General features: G+C 42.2%; 1 protein-coding gene across 6 annotated transcripts in view; it reads right to left on the bottom strand.

Annotated features, from left to right (window-relative positions):
* The window catches only part of RAI14 (retinoic acid induced 14), an 86,207-nt gene extending 78,531 nt beyond the window's left edge, over window positions 1–7,676 (bottom strand). For 3 of the 6 annotated variants that reach the window (XM_080572557.1, XM_080572560.1, XM_080572562.1), the window contains exon 1: window positions 7,497–7,658. The gene's annotated coding sequence lies outside the window, so the exon portion shown is untranslated. Of the gene's footprint in view, window positions 1–7,218; window positions 7,463–7,496 lie in introns of those variants that run through there. The other 3 variants (XM_080572561.1, XM_080572558.1, XM_080572559.1) reach the window with 3 other exon arrangements.
* Window positions 7,677–23,550: the final 15,874 nt, after the last annotated feature.

The following is a 23,550-nucleotide window of genomic DNA, read 5'->3' as shown; positions in this document are numbered from 1 at the left end:
CCCATAATCCCTCAGCTGTAGAGATAAAAACCCATGAAGCAGTGAGGGCTGCCTTTTCTTGGCACAGTTTAAAGGAGGAAGTCACCTCTCAAAGGGTGTAATTATTGGAACTGATGCAAAAAGAGGTCAACATTCTGATTCAGCAGAGCTTTATGACAACTGCTCATTTGCCAGAGGGGGATAAAGGAAGCACCTTTAATAAACTCCTGTTTTACAAGACAGGAAACGACAACTAGAAATTCACTATGGAGAATCAAGACACTTCAAAACTATTTCTGCAATGAATCACAGGTATTAACAAGAAGCAAGTTCTACCTATGGCTGCATTTCTCCCCTTTCAAAACAAATGTGGTAATAAATCCTCAGGGCTGTCATTTTGTAGCTGCAGCAAGTTTTGCAGTAGAGAATTGCTTAACTCCAGAGATTCTCAACAGCTAATGCTGATCACATGTTTTTAAACATTATCTCCAAAATGAAATATCTGGTCCTCTATCTCATCTTCCTTTAGCTTAATATTAATAGCTTTCAGGAAGACAAGCCACAGAAAACATCTTAAAGTCGGCGGTAAACCTATCTAGTTAAAAACAAGAGACATTGAAGTGGCAGTAATCTTCAGCCTCAATAATTTCATTGAAACTGTGTCTTAAAAGACAATAGACTCTTTGGGTTTAAATGTAGGAAGCAGATTAAGATAATCTCCCCTACTGATTCCCAGTAAGATTTGGGCAAACCACAGTAAACAACCATACTGACATTTTTTTCCCTCTTTCACTAGTTCACAGCAAAACCAGAGCAGGGCCTTTCCTGCTCCTTGAATGGCCAAAGATCCACTGAGGCAACAGTAAAACAGCCTTAGGATATTCAATGCATACTGTTCATGGCAATGACTGCTGCCCTTTAATAATTGGCACATGCTGAATTTGATTAATTTTAGGTGTCAAAAGTCCTGCATCTCTTTCAGAACATAATGAGAAGCTTCCATGTCAGGCAATGCTATTTTAAAGCAAAGCATCATTTATAATGTGAACTAATTTCCCGTTCCACTCCCCAAAATATCATATTTTTTCCCCACCATATTAGGCTACAGAAAAGAACTGGAGACTCCATGCAAGGTTGAAGAAGGAGAAACCAACATATATGAAAAAAATGGTCCTGAAGAGTACCATTGCTGCTGTACATTCACATCTCCTTTGTGTGAATATACCTCCTCTCTCAGGGGAAAATAAGAGGTCTCAGAAGTCACTTCTACCTTGCACTCCAGCACCTCAACATCATTTATTCTCTGGATGATCATCATCTTTCCAAACCACAAGCCCTGCTCTGACCCAGTAGAACAAGCCTTTGCGGCAGCCAGCTCTGCATGGCCGCCAGAGGCATCCACAGCACTAGCTTTTCTTCTGCTGCCCCCCTTCAGTACCCAACCCATCAAGTGCTTCACATGCTTCAGCTACCCTGACCTACAAACCAATACTGAGAACATGCCCAAAAACAAGCTTCTCCTTAGTACTGCCAAAGCCCGCTGCACCACCTGGAGGCATTAGCCACTACCCAGCCTCTTCAGTTTGCACATGACTGCAGGCAAGTCCATATTGTGCTACAAATATCCTCCCAGCACTTCATCTTGGACTACCTTCTCATTTCCATCCCGCTGAGCATATTCCTCTCTCTACTGCTCAGGCCAAAGCAGGGAAGCATGTACAATCTGACCAAAAGCAATGGGAACATTTCCCCGCTCTTTATCAGCACAACTCAGTTTTTCCATCTTGAGTAACCCGTCCTCCTCTTCCTCCTCCTATCATAAGGAAAGTCAAATGGAACTTAGTGTCACCTATAAAGACAAATAATTCTTGGCTTGGCTAATCTATTATTACTTACCAACGAAAACACACTGAAAAATGCACTGAGAAGCCCAAGTACTATACAAGAATGGGAGTGATTTATATACAGTTAATCCCACTCCAAACAGAATCAGACATCAGAGATAGCAAGGGCCTTGAGTAACTTAGTACTATCCCTCTATCTGTTCACAAATCACTGGCAAAGATGTGCTGAACTGTACAAATTTAAGCATTTGAGCCCAGAAGTTATGGCTCCATAGATATTGCAGCACTAACAAATGCAGTTATTGCTCCTCCCTCCAGAATGCTTTGAATCAGCTTTCTACTCTTACATGTCCTTCTGATACTCAAAATTTGCAAATATTTTACTTCATTTCTGATGTATTCAGCTGAAGCAATATCAGCCTCTGGGGATGTAGCACAACAAATAGAATTGTTACAGTGTGTCCAGAGGAGGACCACAAAGATAATCAAGGGGCTGGAGAACCTCTCCTACGAAGAAAGGCTGAGAGAGATGGGGATGCTCAGCCTACACAAGAGAAGGCCCCAGGGTGACCTCATTGCAACCCTTCAGTACTTGAAGGGGACTTACAAAAAAGATGGAAAAAGCGACTCTTTACTCAAGCAGATAATGACAGGATGAGAGGGAATGGTTTTAAACTAAAAGAGGAGAGATGTAGGCCAGAGGTCAGGAGGAAATTCTTCACTCAGAGGGTGGTGAGGCACTGGAACAGGTTGCCCATAGAGGTTGTGGATGCCCCATCCCTGGAGGTGTTTAAGACCAGGTTAGATGAGGCCCTGAACAATCTGATCTAGTGGGTGGTGTCCCTGCCCATGGCAGGGGTGTTGGAACGAGATGGTCTTTGAGGTCCCTTCCAACCCAAGCCATTCTATGATTCCATGAATAAAAACCAATGCACAACCGTTAATGTGGGGATATGTGCAATTTGTTAAACAGCGTTTTATCCTAGTTCTAGATGACTAGGAGAAAGTTCGAATCAATAAGGCCTTAGACATAGTGAGTTACACAGGAGATTAGAGAAAAATCATCAAAATGTGACACTGCTCTGATTTGTTTACTTGACATATTAGACAGCACTCCAGGCAAAATCCTTGCTCAAGAGAAGTCCAAGCAAATTTGTCATTCGCTCATTACACTACAACTTTACTCTGTACTTACTCCAATTCTTTTGTCTTGAAGTATCTGTCAACACACATACTCACAGTAAGAGACAAGATTTGCTGCATGAGCTGGCACATACTGCTATCTTTCTCTGCTTTCATTTTCCCCACCTCTAAAACAAAAAGCCCACCCTCTACCTTGTGTGCTGCTCCATTTTAAGAGAATATTCTCTGGGTTTATTGTACACAAGATAACGTTGCAGTCCTGACGACTTTTCCCATGTTCAATGCTTAGTCCAACAAGGCTGGACTGGAACTGAAGCATAAGGCTACAAACAGAAATAGAGAAAAATGATGCAGAGTTCCACTTGTTAAATGCCAGTTATTTAAATGAGAAACCCACGTGGATAACAACAGCTAGCACTTGTTTATACTTACTGCCTTCCTAGCATTCTGTATCAATCACTCAACTAAGTGCTGTTCAGAATCAGCAAACAATGAGAATCTGCACAGATGCAACCTTAAACCTGAAAACAGCCAACTTCATCAATGTATAAATGAATATTCTGAAATAGCATCAATGCAGAACAGGCTCCTACTGGGCAGGAGCTGGGAAGACTGGAACATCAATTTAACACCTGCCAAGCCCCACTCCTATAAACTCTGCCCTTAAATTTTTTTTGAAAGGCCTCGGAAGAATATCCTCCTGAAAACTTTCCTAATACAGAAATGTTCAGAGATGGTGCTAATAACAACTCTCCTATTCCCCTTACAAGTTTTTGGGTAGGGAAAATATTTTAGTTGATGAAAGTGCAGAACATTTTTAAACGTTACCTGAAAAAAAGAGTTGGGTGTGTTTAGAAATCAAAAATTAAGTACATCCACACGTCAAAAAACATATTCGAAATTCAGATTTTTTCTATTCTGGAAGACTACCAATGCTATAAACAAGCAGAAGATCAGCACCTACATCTTAGTGATAATCAAGTGAGTTTTATCTGATTTCATTTTGGCTGGTAGCAGCACTGCTAGACAAGTATTGGAGGAGATGCAGTGTGCAGGATACTCTCCCAGGTTTCAGAGACCTGTGAATCTCTAGAACCTCCTTAGAGTTACCCTGGTAGGAACTCAGACAAGTCCTTGCAAACAAGGTTCTCAAAAAGCACTTGAGTGCCAAACTACCCAGAGACTTTTCAGGCTGTCCCAATGTTGCTGGAATCAGATGTAGGCCATTGTTTCTGCATGCCCATCTGCAATAGCCCACCATCACTCCCTGACACTCAGCAGTTATAAGGAAAGAAGTGGAAAGGTCTCACCTCCTTCTAAAGTCCTACAGAGTCATAGACAGACACAGAAGATCTTTTTCTTTGTAGTGACTGGATAAACTTTGCTCTCGCCTACAGGTTCAGGTGGAAAACAAACGCAAAAACCCTCCACACATCCTGTTCTACAGAATTTTGAATATAAGCAATGGCTTCCAGGCATAAAACCAAAAAAAGGAAACCATGGCAGCTTTAGAAAGTATGTGTAAGTTATTAGAGCATTCATCTAAAATGCAAGACCTGCTCTATAGAGGAAGGATTTGAGTGAAGATCTAACACTGCCCAGGCAAATGCACTAACCATCAGGGTGCTGGCTCTCCCCTCCAGAAGTGGTCACACCAACTAGCACAGTGCCACCAAGATGACAAAGGGACTGCAGCACCTCTTTCTTCTCTGAGGAGAGGCTGAGAGAGGTGGGACTGCTCAGCCTGGAGAAGAGGGGGCCAGGTGGGATCTCACTGATGTGGAGGGTACCTGAGGGGAGGGTGCAAAGGGGATGGAGCCAAGCTGTTTTCAGTGGTGCTCAGTGCCAGGACAAGAGGCAATGGACACAAACTGGCGCACAGAAGGTTCACAGAAGGTGAGCATCAGGAAGCACTTCTGTGCTGTGTGGGTGATGGAGTGCTGTGACATGTGGCCCAGAGAGGCTGTGGGGCCTCTCGCCCTGGAGATCTTCAAAAGCTGCCTGGACACAGTCCTGGGCATCCTACTCTGGGTTGGACCAGATGGACCCAGGGGCACCTTCCAACCAACTGTTGGTTGATTCTGTGACCGACACCATCACCTCCAGGCATTACTGGACATCGTGGTCTGGATCTCAACATGAGGAAAAGATGCTTTCTTTCACTGCTGGGTACTTCTGCTCCAGCATTCCTCTGCAGGTGCAGAGGATTAGATTTTTATTAGATTTATTAGATTATTTTATTAGATTTTTACCTTAAGTACCAGTGGAGATCTTCAGTTGCTTTCACGCTTTACCAGCCTCACATTTGTCAGTGTGACACTGTCAAGCTTTGCTATAACATATTACCTGAATCGCAGCTATTTGCGCTCTCTCTTCTACACCCTAAAGCTGCATTATTAGGTGACCCTCAAAACATGAGGAGCAGCAAGACTGACGACTCCATAAACAGTCCCCAAGCTACCTTGCATGCAGAGCTATCACCTGCACACATGCATTCACAGGCACCTAGACAGCAACCCCATGGAACAAGTTAGAGGGACTCGGCTTCCCAGACATGCGGGAAGTATGGGTATTCAAACCCATAACCCCAAAAGATGTGACGGACTGCTCTGCTCCCACCTACCACCCAGCTAATGGAAGCTGCCTGAGATTTTCGGTAGTCTACTATTTCTGCCACTAAGCAAGGCACCAAGCCTTGAATTGATTTGTTCTAATTTTGCTTGTTTTTCCTCTATAGCTATTTCAAGTATTATCCCTACGCAAAAAGAACCAGCCCACAAGCAGCTCTCAAAAGGCATGTGATTAGGGTATTGTTGCAGTAGGATTTACAAATTGCCAACGTCTCACACAAGAAGTTAGCTTTCATGGTCTCCTGGCACTGCTTCCCCATTAAGAAAGGCATAAACTCCTTATTAGAGAGGGGGGAAAGAACAGCAACGTAACAGGGAGCGTACAAAATAAAAACAAAGATGAGGCAAGTGAGTAAACCCTCCTGTGAAATGCTTACATCCCTTTGAGAGACCAGCAGCCTCGTCTCTTCTTCACTTGATGCGATCCATTTCTTGGTTCAGGGAAGGAGAGGGGAGGAGATAGCGCTTTACTGCTTCGCTAGCAGATGTGCTCTTGGAAGAGGGAAGAGAATAGCACAGAGCCAATATTTTTAGAGATTGGAGGGATGGACATCTGCTACTGCATAGTGACTTATTGGCACTGAGCTTGGCCTGAACTCAAGAGAATCCTGAGCTCATATCCAGCCTCTTTCTACTCAAATGCTCTTTTACTCTGGTTCATACGGCTCTTATGCAATTCTTCTATTAGTAAATAAAATCCCATTGACAGCTTTCCATGAGTGTCCCACGAAAAGAGCCAAGCAGGTCATTGACAGATATTTACTAGCTTCATTTACTCCTAGTTAATCTGGGACATCAGACGGCCCTTCTAAGATGACATATGCATATTTTTTGGCATTCCATTTATTTTTTTAACTTGAAATAAAACACTCTAATCTTAAACTTGCTGGCATACACGGAAAAAAAAAAAAATCAGCTTCTGCAGAAGTAGCACTCACTCCAGCTAGGCTGCGTTTCACATCAGCTCTGTAATGAGTGCGCTCACGCTCCCTCCAGAAATAAACAGGGGAATGTGCTAAGATCCCGCAGCGCTGATAAAGCGGGATGTCGCCGGACTTTTCACGGTCTCAGGAAAACTTAAGGCTGTCACAAGAAGCCATGGCAGCCTGCGGAAGGCTTTGCCTGCCAAGCGCCGTGCAGGGGAACGGCAGACCTTTTGGTGCTGCTGAGACTTAGAAGAGCAGGGCTCTGCTTAAACTTGACGCGACCCCTCGCGCAGCCTGCCTGCGTTTTAATTACATTTAATTATTGTTATTTCGGAGCAGACACAGGGACCCCCACCCCCCACGACCTCCTTGAGCACCCGCCGCCACCCGAGCGCGGACCCCGGTGGGGAGGGAAGCGGTGCCAGGGGACCCCGGGGGCTCCGGTAACATTAAAAAAAAAAAATAATAGTCATAAAAAATAAATAAAATTAAAGCCCCTGGGGGAAACCACCCGGCGCAGGAGCCGCCACAAGCCCGTTCCCGGGGCCACCGCTTTGTTCCACCGAGGGGACCCGCGCAGACGACGCTGGCAAGCAGCTGTCACCCCCGCCAGCCCCCAGGAAACACAGAAATACACAAATACATATAATTTATATTAAAAAAATACAACGGCACAGCCCAGCGGCGGCGACTCACGGGCTGCTCCCCGCACCGTGCAAACGGGGCTCTCCGGCAGCAACGGGGGCGAGAAGGGAGAAGTTTCCTCCTGTTGCGCCGAGCTGGCGGCTTCTCCCCTCCGGAGCAGCTCCGGAGCAGCTCCTTCCCTGCGTCCTTCCTCCTCCTCCTCCTCCTCCTCCTCCGCCGGCGGCGGCAGCAGCAGCCCCCGGGCGGCGGGGGCAGGTGGGCGCCGCACACAAAGCCCCGATTCACGCCGTGCGGGCGTGCGCTCCCCCCCTCCTCCGAGCCACGCTCACCGCATGGAGCCGCAGCAGCAGCCGCCTCCCGCTCCGGACCGGTCCCGCTCCGGCTCCGCTCCGGTCCCGCTCCGGTCCCGCTCCGGTTCCCGGCGCTGCGAAGGGCGGAGCGGCGCCGCCGCGCGCCCCGGGACACTCGCGCGCGCGTCACGTGGCGGCGGCGCGCGGAGCCCGCCCGGCCGCTGCGCGGCAGCGCCCCCGCGACCGTTAGCGCTGAGGAGAGGGCTGAGGGGGGCGGCGGGAGGGGCTGCGCGCTGCCGTGCCCACCGCCCCCCGTCCCCTCCCCGCCCCGTCCCTGGAATTAACCTTTCTCTGGGCTTAGAAAATGACAAGTGGGCTCGGTAGCTGAGCCAAGGTAGTGATTCGCTGGATGTGCTCCAAAAAGTAGCTTTCCTCCTCTCAAAGCTGTGCCTCGTCCGATGGCAAGCCACTGTCCCACCTCCGTATCTCACCACGAATATTGCGGTTGCCTTCTAGACCCTGTGGAATTAAGTCTGGACACTTTGTCAACAAATTCACCTCTTAACATTGGTGAGCCTTCACCTACTGTCCCACCACAAGAGTCCACCGTCAGCCAAATTCCCACCTCATCTCATTGGAAAAGCCCATCAGCTAGTCCCACTCACCACAACCACGTTCCCCACCTCAGAAGGTCCCCTATAATCTCTTAATCTTTTCTGTTCCCAGCCATATCCACACATGAAGTGGCAAACAGTAAAGGGGAGGAAGTAAGCACTTGAAAACTTTAGGTCATTATTGTAATAGTGGCAAGTATTATTGAATAAATACACTCGGTTATCGCCAGAAGCATACTTTCCTCTCTTAACATGCAGTCCTTACCTCAGCCAATTTATTCTGCGTGTGTTTTACCTTTGAGAACAGGCATAATCGTGCTGACCCGGTTACCCCTCCTTTTTCTTGTAAAAAAAACACCAATGTTAATCTAATATAGTTAATGCTGAAAATTTAATTTGCACGGAAAAAAAAATAATAGGAAAATTAAACTTCTCCAACAATACTATCTCAGCAGCTACAAAACTTGTAATTATTGTGCAATTGTTTTTAATTCCGGTTATTTTTAAAAGCAAAATACACGTGTACAATACGGTTAGAAAATATCCTGCCTGCTTCTTCAAACACCAGCAAAATTACATGTAATTGTGCGTGACCAATATGAAAATGATTTAATATGCAAGTATAATCTCTTACATTTTGAATAGTCTGACCATTATGAATTTTTACTTGCTTTCTTAATGCCAGAATATCAAAAAGATGTTTTTTTCAGTATGTTTGCATGTCACATACAACACCTTAATAACAGTTAATATATTTCGGCTACAGTATGATAAAACGTTCATTTCTTGAGGACTGGGAAATACAGTATTTACTAGTTCCCAGAGAAGTGTTTTTCACCATCTCATAAACTGTGGTCCAGGATAAAGACTTCGGGCTTTGTAGTGGCAGCTAGCTTAAATTTGTTAAACCAGACTGATGCCTTACAGGTCCTGACTGCCCTCTAGGTTAGTCTCCTTTAATGGAAGACTGCACTTTCATCTTTTTTTTCTCTGAGCTCCCTTTTGGGTTCCTCTCCAACTGCAGGGCACTGCCTCTGGTTCAAAACACTCCTATGTAATTTTGTGCCTCTTCAGGCACATCACAAGACTCGGAGTCAGGAGATCTCATGCATAAAGCTCTGGGATAGCCACCTGTGCCACTACTATCTGTCTACAGGGTAAGAACCATTCTTTGAAACCTGTAGTTAACAAATGCTACCTGTGAGCTAACAAAAGTTGTTAGTAAAATGGAGATAATCTAATCTGCAAGAGGCGGAAGGTGGAGCATATCCAACACACAAAAGCAAAGTCAAAATCTAAGTATTAGCATGTCAGCTGTGTGACGTGCCTGTCCCATCTCCCTCCAACCCTTTGTACCACAGGCATGCAAAGAGGGTGGGAGAGGAAGAGAATATTGTCTTCTGCTCAGCCTCTCCTGGAAAAGCTGGGGTGCTTGCTGCCAGTTGTGACTTGGAGCTGCTGCCCACCACAGTGAGGGTGTAATGAAACCACCTGTGCTTTCCTTGCTGCTTCTCCAGAAGGGAGAGGCCTGGAAGTGGCTTAAAGATGTCTTCAACCACACCTTATCACTCTACTGCCTTGATAGCATCTGCTAATTATCTTACTTGGCATTGTTAATTTTTTTTTTGCTGCTTCTGGCTACTGCCTCCTGTAGTACACAAAGTGCCAGTCACATCTCCGCTTAGAAATCATTTGCAAAGGAAATCACGTTCCTGAACAGGTTCATCACTTCCCTGCCATCTTGCAAGCCGCGTAAACTTGTTCTGTGCGCCCCAAGTTCTGCATATTGTCTTCCCTCATTGGACTTGTTCTTGTCTGATTGCTTCCAACCTGGATACAGTTTGTTTCACTAATCCTGGCTGTTATTTTTTACTGAAGAACAATTTAAATAAAGTTTATTTTTAGATTTTGAGGCATGCTTTTTTTCATGGGCAGTTCTTTGCTTACGGGAAAATATTTTCTTCACACTTTGTGAGAGATGTCCCCCCAAAATGCAGGAATCTCTGTGGTAACAAATGAGAGATAGTTAAAAAGTGTGTTTTATATCTGCTTCCGCCAGAGCACTTTCTTTTTTAAAAAAATTGTTATCACAGTACAGAGTTACTTGATGCCTCTCTTGTGTCTCAGTTCACAGCATGACACATTTCACCCAGTGGGGAATTTTTCTCCTTTCCTGTTCCGGTGTCACTTGTGTAACACCAGCAATGGGCCTTCTGATGTGTAAGAGGAACAGGGACAGCGGAGGAAAATAATGAAGACTGAAGAAAGTCACAACTGGAGCTGCTCAGACAAAGCTCTTAACTGAGGTGACACCTGGAGAGAGAGGACAATCTGTCTAGGGATTTGTTTTCCTCTGAAGTGATCTTTTAAAGGCTAGACAAGAAAAGTCCAGAAACAGTTGCAGGGAATTTTCTCGATTATTTCAACTTTCACTTATTAGATGGATATTTCCTTTGCCTCCATCAGTCTTCCTTCTCCCTTGTGGCTTTTACATCCGCATTATCCTCTTCACACCTTTCTGCATGGAGTCCCAGTCCCAGTCCCACAGAGTCTATGACACTTGTGGGACCTCTTTATGGTCCCAGGTAATATTTCTAGAAAAATCGCACAGCAATTCACTTGTTTTGCCAGCTCCTTTCTGCGCCACCGAGACCTGCTTTGCCATGGCAGGAGGTACTGCAAGGCTGGGCTGCCATCGGCCGGGACTCATAAATCTCTATATTCCTCCTCTACCATAGGAGCAGAAATAGGCTGTTTGTGTCACTGTTGTTACATTCTTCAGGAGTTTTGCAGCAGAGATCACCTGGACATTGGGGAGCCACCCTTAAAGAGCAGCCTTACCTGGGTGGAACTGAAAGGATCAGAGCTTGAGCACGTGTCTGGTTAGGAAGGCGAACAGCCCTCCAGAAATATAGTTTACTCTTCTATCCGTATGAGACGAAGGACATTATCTGCCTCTGGATATGTTTTTTTTTCAGTTTAGCTTTAGCCACTGGGATATACAAAAGGAATTAATGCAATCCTTCTTAACTACAAAGAGTAAAAATCCTCTTTTTTCCTTTCACTTTCTCACATTATTATGGAAATTTGTGCTTGCTTTGATATGAATGTGCATTCTGTAGGTTTAACTAGGAGAAAAATCATTTCTTGGCCCTTTCACTAACATCCAGTGCAATGTAAGTTTACTATCTTATACATCTTCGCTGTGGGGACCACAGCTTGGAGCTGCAAGGCAGTGAGCTTGATGATCTAATGCAGCTTTCCCACAGAGACTCATCCGCAGAATTATCCCATAACGTATTTCATTTTAAAATTATTTTCAAAGCACAAGTCCATGGAAACAACAAAAGAGGATTACACACTCCCCACACAAACAAATCGTGCCTAAAATGGCAGTGCGTCTATGTGAATAATTTAAAAAGGAAAAAGTGTTTCTTTTCTTCTTATAGAAAAGTTCTGCAAGCAGAAAGGCAACACTCCAAATAGGCAAGAAGATTTTTGTAGGTAAAAAGTAAAGCTTTGTTAAAAATCTATCTCAGAATCAAAACGGTGTATTTCAGATTACCATAAATGAAATGTTTTTCTGGAGCATTCCCTGCTTTTTTATTATTTTATTTTATTTTATTTTATTTTATTTTATTTTATTTTATTTTATTTTATTTTATTTTATTTTATTTTATTTTATTTTATTTTATTTTATTTTATTTTATTTTATTTTATTTCATTTTATTTCATTTTATTTTATTTATTTTATTTTTTCTAAGATAGTATCTCACCTTCACAGCCATTCCTGCATGGAGCTGTGAAAATTCTGAGTTTTGGTTCATTCCAATTTTCCCCTTTCTTTCACAAGCAAGAGGAAGATTTTCTCACTGCTTGGCCCAATAGATGCTCCAGGAACAACTGGGGACCAAGATCACCCGTGAGGAAATCCCTTGTTTCCCAGACTCTGCACAACCCAGAGACTTCCTTGCAAGCTTGAAGGTTTAAGACTTCTGTAAATCCTGATGGCAACGTCTGCGTGAAGCTAACCGACTGCCAGAGGCCAGGCAAAGCACACACTGCAGAGAGCTGACTTCAACCCCTCTGCAAATATAAAGGTCTCTTTGAAGGCCCACCACGGAAAGTCCTGAAAGGCCAGTTGCCCGAGAATAACCACGAAGATTATACTAATCTGCAGATCACTAAAGAGTAAAACCCTAGTATTCAATTATGCTGGAGAGCACCTTGATTATGTTGTAACAGCACAAAAGTCAAAGCAGTTCCCACAGGCAGAGGCAGTTATGTGCCATATATACTCCACACCATGCCAAGAGTTGCTTTGTCTCTGCTCTTGCTGTAAGGTTTCTCTTCCATTCAGGACTTGTAAATCAATTTCCTCTTCCCATTCAAAACGAAGAAATCCACATTCCTGCATATTTTATATGACTATTTGCATTACAGAGAAACCAAGCACCTTGCAAATGGCATTTCCTAACTGTTTTTTTTTTTTTTTGGTCTTGCTTCTTACAAGATTTCTTAAAGTACTTGGCATCTGCAAGCTGAAACTTCAGCTCTGTCCCACGCTGTATTCCTGTGACACAATTTCTGCTGCTGATTTTGTGGTGGTGGTGCAAAATTCAATATAAATTCTATCTTTGTTGTTGCTCTTCAAGCTTTTGAAACAGAAGTTTCACTTACATCTCCAGAAAAAAACAAAACTATGTCAGTCATCTGTTTTGTTTTTAAAAATGCTTCCTCTGATACAGAGACTTTCATACCATAATTTTGTTCTAAGATTCTTCATTTATTTTGAGGCATTAAGATCTTTCTTTTGTATTTATAAATCATAACTTCTTAATAAAAGAAGAAACTAACAGCTTGTTTGGAACTGATTCATATTTGTACTCAAAGCCCCCTGCCTCTGCTGGAGTTGTAGTAAATGAGCATCAGACCTTCCATTTTACTTCTCAGAGATGGCTATAGCGTACATCCTCTATCATAAGAAAAAAATATCAAAGGGTTGGAAATTGGGATGGGATCCAAGGTTAAGACTCTGCGATTTAGTGTGCAGACCTTGGAGATTTCTGCACTTTGCACAAGGACAGATATAAATCTTATGTAATCCTGCTCCAGCAGAGAGGCTTTGTGAAAGGACTTCTACAAATGAAGCAGCTAATTGCCACCAAATATGTAGCAAACAAAGGAGTGAGAGTAAGCCTTTGATATATTGTACCAGTTCTTAGAGATCGTGACAAGCCAAAAGATCACAGAGGAATGCAGTTTTATATCGAAGATTATGGATATGGATCCAAGGACACAGTTCCATGAACTGATGAGATATGGGTTTGGCACATCAAGGTTAAAAAAGCTAAAGCCACGTTTTGCAGAGCTGGACCAGTATTGCATATCTCTACAATGCTATGGCTGAAACTTCCTCCACTCTCAGAGTTCTATATTATGTGCGTGCTCTGTCACTTGAGTGTTCAGTCTCAGGCATTTCATTGCCTACCACCAGAGAAGACTCAGTCAGTCTGTTCAGCAGATTCCTTTAGCCTAGAGGGAAGAAATAGTTTTGCTGGCCTGGAACAACTCACAGGATCACATCACCCTGTGCGAGGGTAATGTCAAAATGTCATGGTGGTCACCAGCTGGGTTATCCCCCTCTTCCTTCCTACATGCTCAAGCACTTTTCATGACCCATTGTGGATTCATGTGTCCACTACTGAGTCCAGGCCAAATCTCACCCTCCTTTCCCAATCAGAGGAACACGTACAACAGAAGTCCCAGCATGCTCTCACCACAAACCCATCTTCTGCTTTCCCATTACACCAATCATACCATGAGTCTTTGTTTCCTAAGAACCATTGAGACTTGTTCCTCTGCCTGTCCTTCCCTTCCAGGTGGAGATCTGGGGCAGACAGATAGGTCTGGTATCAGCAACACTGTCCCGCTCACCAGATTGTGGTATGGAGGAGAGGGGAGTTTTATCTCCCAGGAATTGCTGTGTGAACCTCTTTTATTCTCTTGCTCAGAGAGTTGGCATCTGGGAATGAAGACACTCAAGGAGCAGTCATTTTCTTTAAAGTTGCTGAGAATGTAGGCGCTGAAAGAATGCAAAAAGACTAAACAAAATGAATGGTCATGATCGTGGGAGTGGGACATCAGTCCACTACAGGCTTGGAGCCCTTCCAGAGTGTATTAGTGGCTAAGTGGAAAGCAGAATGCAAGAGACACCCAGCAATGCACTCCTTTGTGCATCACCATGCTAACACCATGAGGCGGCTGTGCTGTTGTCACCAGGTTAGGTGTGCTCACATTTCAGGCAGATCGAGTTTGTGCTGAGAGGTGACAAGCCATTCATAAATCCACTAACAATCACGCTGACACTAGGGGTTGTTATAGCGGATGGTGTACAGAGATCCTAGAAGTCTAGCAATATCTTGGAGTGTCTTACGGTTGTCTTTCAATATACAGGAGGTCCAGATTTGGATTCAGTTATACCAGTTCTTTCAGTTTTAAACTTTGCCTGGATCTGAACTGCTGTATAAGAAATGAGAATAGAACGCCTTTTTAGAAAGTGTTCCAATTTATGCAGGAAGGTCAGATCTGGTCTGGTGGCACCAGCCTCTGAGAAAATACAGAGCCCGACACCATATCCGGATAGCTTTTGCCCTGGGCATAGAATTCAGTTCTTGCAGGCCATGACTGTGAGAGCCCAGCTGACAGTCTGGTGCTGCTTCCATTTCCTCTAGCTTTCAGGTTGAATAAACATCATTAAATATAAAAAGTCAACATTTGTTTCTAGTCAGTTGCTAGTTATTTCCTTCTGCTGCCCTGGAAGGAAAAATGCAACTACTGAGAGATATGGATACACTTTATTAATTAACTTTTAAGTGCGTTTAAAAATAAAAGCCAAGAAACTGCAGCCTCGGGTTGAAATTGTTACTGTAAGGAATGAAACTATTTACAATAAAATGTAATAATAAAGCACAGACAATAATTAAGATAGAATTGTTTACTTGGGTACTTGCCTGCCATTTTATTTCATTTTGTAATTTTAGAGCAAGAAAAATATATTTTGAAAAAACAAAACAAATCAAAAAAAAACTGTATAGACATTAGCAGTAAGGATGTTGTCAATTCCCTTTTTAGTAGTTGGATAACAAAAGTGTGGCTGCAGTTGGATACTGAAGAGTGGAGACAGATGGATACACCAAACACTTTTTCTGTGAGCATTAGATAGTTGGTACTTGTTGGAACTGAGTAAATACCAAGTACCTTAAAATAATTTTTAATGGATTTTCTCAGCATTTGTTTCAGCAATCATTCATGAAAGCAAGAGGCTTCTGTTTTGAAAATTCAAAGAAAGGAAGAGTTTTAAGAACATTTATGCATATGAGAGTTCACAAAATATCTTGTAAACCATCATTTTCTGCCATGGCATCAAAAAGAACTAGGTGCCCTTTCCAGTTTTATCATAAACCACTTTCTGCCTTCCATACTCTGAAACATAATTTTCTCTATAGAGTTGCCCTTAGAGTAGCCCCATAATTGAACCTGATTGTTACGTGATATATTAAATGTATTCATTGTAAATATTTTAGATGGAGGTTTTTATTTTCTGTCATTAGATGGAACTATATCTGTTCCTTATCCAGAATTTTATTCCTGCTGGAAAGTCTCAGCCTCTGCTATTCTGACTTTTGGAATAAGTTTCATATACCTCTTTTTGTCTCATTGAAACTCCAAGTTTCAGCTCAGATCACCTTTTCCTACCACTCCACCCCCTGACAAAGAGTCCCTCCCCAGCTTTCCTGCAGGTCCCTCTAGGCACTGGCAGGCCACTGTCAGGTCTCCCCAGAGCCTTCTCTCTTCCGGGCTGAACACCCCCAGCTCCCTCAGCCTGTCTTCATAGGAGAGGTGCTCCAGCCCTCTGAGCATCCTCATGGCCTCCTCTGGACTCATACATCCATGTCCTTCTTGTGCTGGGGGCCACACAGTGACTTTATCAGGAAAATCTGTTCTTCAAAGGTTGCATTGCAAAGAAATGGTAGCTGGTTGCAATGAGATGCCTACTGGGGAAGATGACAGCCTCTGGTACTGAATTCATCCTTCAATATGTCCTGTGCTTTGAGAGGTTTTTTTTGCAGCACTGCTGTTAATGGAGAGAGAAAATAGGTCTCTTTGCTTTGAAAATCTCTGTTAAGGTAAATAATTGAACCAGCAATTCCTTTGTGAATGGCAGTCTTGTCTTTGAATTCTATTTTTATTTTTTACTTTTATTTCTGACATGACTTGCATGCAGCTTTTGAACTTCCCTCGACCTCTGTTTTCATCAGCATCATTCCCTCCCAAGACTTTGCTGAAAGTTCCAGGAACCTGACCTTCCCCAGATGTCCTTCAGAGTATATCAAACCATCCCTTTTCATCGTCTGTAAAAAATGCATATTATATAAGTGAATTGAAGGTCTCAGTGAGAGACATCTTCTAAATGAGGATGGTAATGACCTGTGTCTATTTCACCAAACCATTTGGTGCTTGAGGGAGGATGAGAGCAGCTGGAGCTAAGGCCCCTGTATTTACACTGCAAGCAGCTGTGCGTTTTTCCTTCAGACATCATTCAGTCTATTCCCCTGAGCAAAGCATCCCCAACACAGGTGTTTCGAAGACCTCCAAAGTACAAATTGTTGACTTAGACCCATGTAATCCCACAAGAACGTGGAGCATGTTTAATGAGAATTTGTAATGGAGATTCTTCTACATCTAATTCATGTGGACCAGAGCTGCTCTGCATGCAGATCAAGCCAACGTGACTGGAGGTTCACTCTCAACCACACCAAACCAAAATGTTAATATAAGCACAGCCAAATCTTCCTTATGTATATTCAATTTGTTTACTTTAACTTGATTTAGGAATCGGGACAGCCCCTTTGTCTGTCTACATACTAGAAAATGCCTGTCCAAATTCCTTCTCTGCCTGCAAGGAGGTGAGATTACATGATATGTATCCGTGCATGAAAGCTGTATCAACCTAAATTGAATCCTTGCCACGTCAACAGGCTTTTAAGCCTCAGTTCAGTTCATGATGGAGTGAGATTGCCATCGGTATTTAGGAGAACTGAATCTGCAAAGTAGCATGTATTGTCCTATACAGCCAGTATTCAAAGAAGCATGGGTCTACTAGGAATGGCTTCATGCTTCACTAGATCAGAAGGCTAGCAAAGAGTGTGATGTTCTTTATAAATGTCATGACTGAGTAATGTATTAAAAAAAAATAAATAAATCCTTAACTATGTTGCAGTTAATGCCTGAAAAATATAAATAAATAAATAAATATACGACCTATCATTCCTTATGCTTTTTGGCTTTTTCCTCTCCTGGACAGTTAGGGAACAGTCTACATTGTAAATTTGTTCTTGGTCTGAAGGTAAAAGTATTAGCACAGAGATCTGCTTTGCAGGTTTCATGCTGTACATGGGAATTGCTTTTATTAGCCTCAACTTTTTTATTTCAAGAGGAAGATTATTAGTCAAGAATTCTGAGGAAAATTACAAATCTTAATTTTGTGCCAATTGGATGTAATATAATAATTGTATTTTCATTTACATTTATAGGGGTGATTTATGCTGTTTATTGTGTGTAAAGTTCCTTTAAAGCAGATCCAATTACATTTTCACTGCTTTACTTGCCTTGTAAGTAAGAATCTATCCATACATCTCATTCTTTCCTTCAGCTAATGTTAAGTAGGTATCTGGTCTTGTAGCCATATCTGCTTTCATATACACAGTTACAGCTCCCAGTGACTTTAAAACCAGTACGGTGATTGGATCCTTAGGTTTTATCTCATTATTAAAACTAATCATGGGAAAGTTAACAAAAGCTGAGTAAGCGCTGAATCGTAAGATGGTGACTGTATCCTTACCAGCATTCCAGCCATGCCAGTATAGATGGCAGATTGGACCGCTGCTTTTCATTGGTTGTGGTTTTTAATTTTCCTTACTTACCAACTACAAAATACAGGCTTGGATTTACAGTCTGTAAAACAAAATAAAAGTGAGTGAAAACACTAATAATCCCAAATCAGAATGTACCATTAATGCAGACCTACTTATCTGATTATGTACTTGCTGTTTGTTTAGGTTGCATCTCAAGAGACCAGCTCAAAAATGGTTAAGCACACAGCCAAGCAAGCCACATCTTTGCACAGAAATGTTATAATTCTTGTTAGCAAAACTAAATTATATTTATAAATTGCTCTGTCAAAAAAAAAAAATCTTTTTACTACATTTCCCATCAAATTATAATTGTTGGAGTATTTGGTTTGAAGCTGCAAAAGAGGTTTATTGCTGCTTCCTGGTCCTTGAAATTCTCAAAGGGCAAGCATTCAATTATGGAATTAAAATGAAAAAACACAGATGGCCAGTGTTGATAACCGTACTAAAAGCAGTTAGGGGCCAATCCTGGAAACATTTACTTACTCAGATAGCTTATTCTCACGCAAATAGCTCTAGTAAAACAAAAGGGATTACAGATATGAGAAAGGACTGAAGTGCATAAATATCAGACAAGTAGCTAAAACCTGTAGCTATATGCATATTATGTCTAATTTGAAGTATCACAATACAGTCATACTCCTCAATCTTTTTACTTTATACACATGTACTGATCTAAGATTTTCCTTTCTCTGCTACTAAAGTGATCTAAAGATGTGCAAAAGGGAGCAAATGCTTCTCATCAAATCTCTAGGTAATGGCACATTGAGACAGAGATAATCAATAAGATCAATTTTTGTCTAATTTAAATTTTAATCAGTAGGAACATATCCTAAGATTTTATTGCTCTGAGATGAAATGAAATCCATAAAAAGAAAGAATACATGAAGAACATGAAATATTTCTATTGAATATTGGGGCAGTGTCAAACTGGAGATTCAGTGTGTAAGATTCTTTCATAGACTGTCCCCTTGGGGCTATAAATCAGAAGTGAGGGCAATCTTTTCTAATGTCAAGAGCAGCCATTAAACATCATTTATGCTGACGGTTCCCTTCACTGATCAGAGGACAATCTGGGCTTCATAGCCAGGCATGCAAAGAAATGCCCTGCGTTCAAATCTTCCCATGGAACACGTGCACATTTTTGAGAGGACCGTGCATTCATCAGGTTTTTTAAGACGTTTCCATTAGTAAATGACAAAAACTGATGGAATAGGTTTCTCCCATTCCTTCTCTCCCTTATCCCTCCCCCGCACCTTTTGTCTCGCAGTCTCCATCCCATTTGCTCTCTCTTTGTCTGGACTTTTTTGCCTTTACAGCTCCCCTTCACCTCTGTGCCCTCTTCCATGGCCTGTGTTTTCTTTTCTCTGTTTGCCTCTGTGTCTCCCACTGTTGATTTAACATTCTGCCTCTCTCCCTCACTCTTTCTCTCCCAGCCCATGATTTCTTCCCAGGCACTGTGTCAGAGAGGACTGCCACAGCAAAGTGATTCAGTTTTTCTAAGGTTTTTGATCACAGACTGGTCTTTTTAAAGACTATGTTTTAATGAATATACCTAGATATATATGCAAGCCTGTGTATGAGAATTGTTATATTGTAGACAAACAGAAAAAAGAAAGCTTCTGTCTGTCACTTAATCTATTTATACAAGCCATCACTGCTCAAGACACACTGCATTCCCGGAGCCCAGACCTCATCACTTCCCCCATTAATTACCTAAGAAAGCAGAAGCAGACTCTTGAGCATGCCCTAAAGGTCAGAAAAATGTGAGCAAAATCCCAAAGCTGGTAATAAATTCCCACTATCTACCAGGCTAAATTGGGTAGGATATTCAGGGGTGGACAGAACAGTTTGCTGCTGGGCTTTCCCATCCAGCTCACCATGTAGCTATAGCCGACCTCATGTACCTGTGCAATTTTCATTATTTATGCATTTGGAACTCAGTTTCATTTATATAAAGCCTTCTTTATGTGATGAAAGAGGAGCTTGGAGTGGCTGTAAATTACATTCATATCTCAGGCTGATGTGGTGGGGCATTAAGAGCACAGTGGTTGCTGGCCTCCAGAATTCAGCACCAGCTCAAGAAGGAGTTGCCAGGAGCAGATGGGTGCCTTTCAGGTGAGCTGTATGGGGCTGGGTGAAAGATTAACTGAGGGAATTCTGTGACGCAGGCTACACCTATGATGAGATTGAATACTCATGGTAGACACTTATAAGAGTAAACATCCATTCATCATTACATTTTTTTAGATATTTATCTCTTTTTTATTATTTGCAAATAATAGGTACAGCACTTTTGCAGTAGTAGGTGGATAGATACAGTAATGTTGTTACCCTTAAACAGGATTAACATAAAAAATCATGAATAAATTTTTAATAGAAGGAAAAGCCATGTGAGGGACTGTCAATCTGAACATGATAGCTAGTTTTGTATTTATAAACTCTGATGTTTCTGAAGCAGATTTTGAATGGAAACTTCATGTTCATACCGAGGTCATTGATGAAATCATTGCTATTCTGGTACTGTGATTAACTTTACTCTGTGTCCTTCCCATTTGGCTGGAATCTGCCCCTATCCCTCCACCACAACCTCCTCTGTCTTGGAGGATTAACAATCTGGGAGACAGGAATACATGATAATGATGCTATTATGCTCTGAATGCTCTGTAAATGTTTTTTTAAGCAATAATAAAAATGTATGAGCACAACCAGATAACCTTGGAAAACCTCTCTTATTACATTTTAAACTTCACTGAAATGTGTTTTCTTTTTGTGTCAACGAAAAGAAATTTCTCAGAAGTTTAGGTCTAGATCAGGATTTCCTAAATTTGTAATCCCAGCAAGATATTCAGAATGGGTGGAATATTGGCTAGGGCAGCTTGACAAAATTCTGTTGTTGAGTAAATGTAACAGCACAGCCTCAAATAAAAGATTCTTCTGTGGCTGATGCAAGGTTTTGCAGACTGCTGGTGGCCTGAGAGGAGGAGAAGAGGTGGAGAGAGAGTGTTTTGAAACCCTTAAGCTAATGATAACCCTGATCTAGATCAGTTACAAAAACACAAAGGTCATACTCCTGTAAAACCTCCACATTGGAGTGAAAGAACATTCTGTCTTTGAAAACCAGGGAGAGTGTTACCATATAATTTCTATAAATACCACAAAAATATGTACAGCATGGCCTCCCAAGCAATTGTATCAGCTCAGCTATGGAAACTGTGAGCTATAAACCCAAGTCTCGGGGTGGAGTGCGCAATAGGGACTCTTTATGCTGGCCTTACTACCAAGGAAAAAGAGGAAAGATGTAGAATTCTGTCCTAAAAATTGGGCTGCCCGTGCGTTTTTGAGCTGTGTGTATGTTTGGTTTAAGAACACACCATAATCAACCCGAACTTCAAATAAGAGTTTGAGAGGGAAGGTTGAAAATGTTTGTGTTTTTGCTTTATAACTTAATTAACATTTACGCAGGTCAGCAAAAGCAGAAAACATACATTTTTTTTTCTTTTATGTACATGCATGAACAGAAATTTACTGCTGCCTGTTTGTGAGTATAGCTGTATCCAGCTAACATTGAGAATATATTATGAAGTGGGTGTGGGAGTTTGTTTTCTGGGTGTGAAAGAACAAATAATACTCACCAAAATATAAATGACATCTCAGTTCATAAGTGTGCACTGAACACAGCTTCAACATTTATTATTTATTTTTGTTGTTGTTGTTGTTGTTCTGCTTTCCAAATGGGTCCTTTCCAAATTTTTCTTCTCCTTTTTCCACCTATTAATGTTTCATGGCTTTTCTTTGTTGCTCCTTGTCTCTTCTTTCTCTATATTTTTTCCACTCTGTCCAATTTCCTCCTTTTCCTCCTCTGATTTCTCATTCCCTCTTGCTGGAGGTATTCTTTTGAAAATACTACTACTACTATAGAGAAAAAAATAGATCCACACAACCATTCATCCTTACCATTTTTACAAGTCTTTTGCTTTCTTCCCATAGCCTGTCTGTGTAATCACTGCACGTGTTGCCCTGAAAAAAGCCTGTGGGCTGCTGCTATTAAGCTGATGCCTGCGTACTGGTGAGCATGGTCTGCCATAGGCCTTTGCTAGCTGAAGCCACACAAACATTGAAGCAGAACAAAAGGTTGTGGTTCAATTACTTGAGAAACTAACCTTGGCCATAGTCAGTAGCTGTGCACACTCCCAAATGAACTAGCAAGCTGGAGCTGATCCATCACCTACAGTCAGCATTAAGACCTAGGGATGCAGACATAAGACGTGTGCAGAATTTACAAATGGAAAGGGAAAATGGATTTTAAAGATTAAATAAAACAGAGTAGGCATGGCATTTCTATACATAGTGCCATAAAAAGGGAAAGTATTAAGCAACAAAAGCAGAAGAAATAAGGGAAGGTCATTCTTCTGTGTTTTGGGGGTGTCGATGCACATTGCTGGCACCAGCCATAAAAAGGTTCTCGCAGGCTGGTTTCCAGAGCCCAGGGAGAAGTGCTTTGCAAGAGGCTGAAGATAAATTAGTATACCCCCATTGTGCACATTAAAGCCCTTCCTTGATGTTCTGGAAAAGCAATTTAGAAAAGCCTCTCTGTCCCTTCAATGCAATCACAGGCTCCATAAACAGAAATTCCTCACGCATTGAAATCAATCTGTCTGTGTTACTCCTACCCCATCGCAGACAGAGCAGTAAATCCCTATTTGGTTCCAGAAGCTGGCCTTGGAGAACTGCTTTTAGGGTCCTTACAAGTTCCAGTGTATTCATATTACATAAAAGTCAGTGACTCCAGGACTTTGCTTTTACTGCCTGACCATGGGGGAAACAGAACTCCCTGTCTGTAGTTTCTAGCAAAATTAGATAGCTATGTCTGTCTAATTACAGGAGGGAATCGGTGTCTTTCAGCCACAGACGTGGTGCTTTGTCAGTCCGCTTTTCCTTCCCTTAAGACCTCTTGAGGTTCTGCATCTTGTCATGCCTACCCAAAAGGCGGTCAATACCTTGTTGGCCTTACATTGCTTCACTGTGGCATGGCCACAGACAACAGCAACGTCGATAGAGATGGGGGAGGCTGCCAGAGCAGGGCTACTCTCCTCAGCCCATAACCTCGGCAGGGAGAAACACACATTTTTAGAGTTACGAAAGCCTGGACCCTGCTGATGGTAGGTATTTAAAAACTGCGTATCTTGATACTTGGGAGGGAAAACACAAGAAAACTAAACACACAGCCTCTTACGGCTGCTCACAGAGTAAAAATCATACAGTTCTTGCTTCACCTTTATTCTGGACAGACAGGCACACACAACCCATAGACAGTCTGCTGGAAAACTCCCAAATTCTTAAGGCAATAGGCAAGTTTGTCTCGAGCAGTATCAGATTAATCTGTCCCAAATAAAATAGAAATGAAAGCCACAGATGTTGACTGCCTTTTTAAAGGGAATTTTAGCTGCCAGCTCCCTAATTATATTTACATGTTTCTCTGCCCAAAATGCAAGTCATGGTACA

This window comes from Anser brachyrhynchus, assembly GCF_964034855.1.
Source record: "Anser brachyrhynchus genome assembly, chromosome: Z".
In the NCBI taxonomy this organism is placed as follows: domain Eukaryota; kingdom Metazoa; phylum Chordata; class Aves; order Anseriformes; family Anatidae; genus Anser; species Anser brachyrhynchus.
Note: the sequence above shows the minus strand (reverse complement) of the source record. Positions and strands in the feature narration are given on the sequence as shown.